Genomic DNA, 4,178 nt, shown 5'->3' with positions numbered 1-4,178 from the left:
AAATGGCAAATTTTCTGCAATTTTAGAGAACGGAATTTCTCAGCGAGTTAGAAAGTAGCGTCACTATGGCACTTTACAGCTGCCTTGGGAGTGTGCTTGGGAGAAATATTATTTCTGGTCACCTTTGCAGCTTTATTGCGTCATATCCCAGACTGAAGAATGGCCAGGCTGAGTTTTCCTCTCTCCTCATCCCATTTTTTACTTTCTCACAATAAAGGATAGTGCCCTGCATACATTTTAGTTGTTTTGTCTCTTAAGTGTCTTTTAATCTAGAACAGTTCCCCACCTTTAAAAAAAATTTTGCAACATTGTCCTGTTGAAGATACCAAGCCAATTAATACTATAGAATGTCCCACATTCTGATTTCTCCTTTTCTTTCTTCCCTAGCATGGTTTGATGTGTTCCTCTGTCCCCTGTATTTTCTGTAAACTTTAGATCTAAAGGCTCGATTAAATTCAGGTTAGTAAACATTCTTCCCGGAATAGGTACTGCTGGCGAGAACAGTTTTAAAAGGATCTATTTTCACATAAACTTGCCACCCAGCCCACTCCTAGATATTGAATGGACAGAAATGAAAATGGAGCATCCATGCAAACACTTGTACTTGGATAAGCATTAATTCACAGCAGTCTTAAACTGGCAACAACCCAAATCTCCATCAACAGGTGAATGAGAAACAGTTTGCAATATGTCCTTATCATGAGTGCTACTCAGCAATAAATAGGAACAATATCTTAGATCCTCCTCAAAACTGTACTGTATACAGTGACAGAAAGCAAATCAGTGGCTACCTGGTACAGGGGCTGGTGGGGGGTAAGCAGGAATTGGCTACAAAGTAGCACGAGGGAATGTTCTGGAATGATGGAAATTTTCTTTCTGTGTCTTGAATGTGGTGGAGATTTCACAGGTGTATACATTTGTCAGAACTCATCAAAGTGAGTACTTTAAATGGGGGCGTTTTATTGTATTAAATTATATCTGAATAGAGGAGAAAGAGAGAGATCTGTTTAGATCTCAGGCTCTGTGTGTTCTGTGTCCTAAAACCGATACTCCTGAGAAAGTGCCTGAGGTCTCAGGTGTTCCCTCCTTCACAATTGTCCTTCCTCTGCTTCAGAGAAGTAAGGCAATACTTCTCACTCATCTCGAAACTTAACTAAGGTGCGTTGTGCTGCCATGTAAAAACCCGGATGCCAAACAAAGGCATTGTGTGACATGATAGCTGTGGCTGGAAAAGAGAGTGACCCTAAGGGCTGAATAACAAATTCTTTTATAATTCAGATGGTTTCCTTTTTGCTTTCAACCAACATGAAGGGAGCTCTGCAAGACTTGTTGGACAAGAGATTTTTACAAATAATTTCTGATAATGAATCACACTGGAACGTTTTCCGAATTACACAGCAGTTCAAACATGTGTGACCTTGAGTTGCTTAGCTATGGCAAAATTTCCATTCTAGCCTCCTGTTTATGTAAAAAAACATTTCTCAGTATTTTGTCCATAAAAACAAAAAACTGAAATAGTGCTTATTCCAACCCCTGCTCCATTCCAGTAATCAATAATTTCATCCACGGATAGATGAACCTACATTTTTTTTAAAATGTAAAAAAAAATAACCCATCCCATCCATCCATTTAGAATAAAACATACTTTTTAATGTGTAACCATTACTGGTCATATGTAGTATATTTATGTTGTTTTTGTTAATTATACTCATGTAATAATTATAGTGATAACTCAGAGAAATTTTTTAGCACTTTAGCCTTATAAATTTATCCTGTACACAGGATCGTCTTCAAAATTAGAGCCTTGTGGAAACAGGACTTTAAAAAGTAAATAGATCTCCAGGAATGAAACAATATTAAGAGAACTGTGTGACCAATCTAAAAGGAGCAATATCCGTATTACAGGGGTCCCAGAAGAAGAAGAGAGAGGCAAAGAGATGGAAAGTATCTTAGAAGAAATAATTGCTGAAAACTTCCCCACACTGGGGGAGGAAGTAATCAAACAGACCACGGAAATACACAGAACCCCCAACAGAAAGGATCCAAGAAGGGCAACACCAAGACACATAATAATTAAAATGGCAAAGATCAAGGACAAGGAAAGAGTGTTAAAGGCAGCTAGAGAGAAAAAGGTCACCTATAAAGGGAAACCCATCAGGCTAACGTCAGATTTCTCAACAGAAACCCTACAGGCCAGAAGAGAATGGCATGATATATTTAATACAATGAAACAGAAGGGCCTTGAACCAAGGATACTGTATCCAGCACGACTATCATTCAAATATGACGGCGGGATTAAACAATTCCCAGACAAACAAAAGCTGAGGGAATTTGCTTTCCACAAACCACCTCTACAGAACATCTTACAGGGACTGCTCTAGATGGGAGCACTCCTAGAAAGAGCACAGCACAAAACACCCAACATATGAAGAATCGAGGAGGAGGAACAAGAAGGGAGAGAAGAAAAGAATCTCCAGACAGTGTATATAACAGCTCAATAAGCGAGCTAAGTTAGGCAGTAAGATACTAAAGAGGCTAACCTTGAACCTTTGGTAACCACGAATTTAAAGCCTGCAATGGCAATAAGTACATATCTTTCAATAGTCACCCTAAATGTTAATGGGTTGAATGCACCAATCAAAAGACACAGAGTAACAGAATGGATAAAAAAGCAAGACCCATCTATATGCTGCTTACAAGAAACTCACCTCAAACCCAAAGACATGTACAGACTAAAAGTCAAGGGATGGAAAAACATATTTCAAGCAAACAACAGTGAGAAGAAAGCAGGGGTTGCAGTACTAATATCAGACAAAATAGACTTCAAAACAAAGAAAGTAACAAGAGATAAAGAAGGACACTACATAATGATAAAGGGCTCAGTCAAACAAGAGGATATAACCATTCTAAATATATATGCACCCAACACAGGAGCACCAGCATATGTGAAACAAATACTAACAGAACTAAAGGGGGATATAGACTGCAATGCATTCATTCTAGGAGACTTCAACACACCACTCACCCCAAAGGATAGATCCACTGGGCAGAAAATAAGTAAGGACACGGAAGCACTGAACAACACAGTAGAGCAGATGGACCTAATAGACATCTATAGAACTCTACATCCAAAAGCAGCGGGATATACATTCTTCTCAAGTGCACATGGAACATTCTCCAGAATAGACCACATACTAGGCCACAAAAAGAGCCTCAGAAAATTCCAAAAGATTGAAATCCTACCAACCAACTTTTCAGACCACAAAGGCATAAAACTAGAAATAAACTGTACAAAGAAAGCAAAGAGGCTCACGAACACATGGAGGCTTAACAACACGCTCCTAAATAATCAATGGATCAATGACCAAATCAAAATGGAGATCCAGCAATATATGGAAACAAATGACAACAACAACACTAAGCCCCAACTTCTGTGGGACACAGCAAAAGCAGTCTTAAGAGGAAAGTATATAGCAATCCAAGCATATTTAAAAAAGGAAGAGCAATCCCAAATGAATGGTCTAATGTCACAATTATCGAAATTGGAAAAAGAAGAACAGATGAGGCCTAAGGTCAGCAGAAGGAGGGACATAATAAAGATCAGAGAAGAAATAAATAAAATTGAGAAGAATAAAACAATAGCAAAAATCAATGAAACCAAGAGCTGGTTCTTCGAGAAAATAAACAAAATAGATAAGCCTCTAGCCAGACTTATTAAGAAGAAAAGAGAGTCAACACAAATCAACAGTATCAGAAACAAGAAAGGAAAAATCACGACGGACCCCACGGAAATGCAAAGAATTATTGGAGAATACTATGAAAACCTATATGCTAACAAGCTGGGAAACCTAGGAGAAATGGACAACTTCCTAGAAAAATATAACCTTCCAAGATTGACCCAGGAAGAAACAGAAAATCTAAACAGACCAATTACCAGCAACGAAATTGAAGAGGTAATCAAAAAACTACCAAAGAACAAAACCCCCGGGCCAGATGGATTTACCTCGGAATTTTATCAGACATACAGGGAAGACATAATACCCATTCTCCTTAAAGTTTTCCAAAAAATAGAGGAGGAGGGGATACTCCCAAACTCATTCTATGAAGCTAACATCACCCTAATACCAAAACCAGGCAAAGACCCCACCAAAAAAGAAAACTACAGACCAATATCCCTG

This window comes from Manis pentadactyla, chromosome 10 (assembly GCF_030020395.1).
Source record: "Manis pentadactyla isolate mManPen7 chromosome 10, mManPen7.hap1, whole genome shotgun sequence".
NCBI lineage: Eukaryota > Metazoa > Chordata > Mammalia > Pholidota > Manidae > Manis > Manis pentadactyla.
This window is presented reverse-complemented; position numbering follows the sequence as displayed.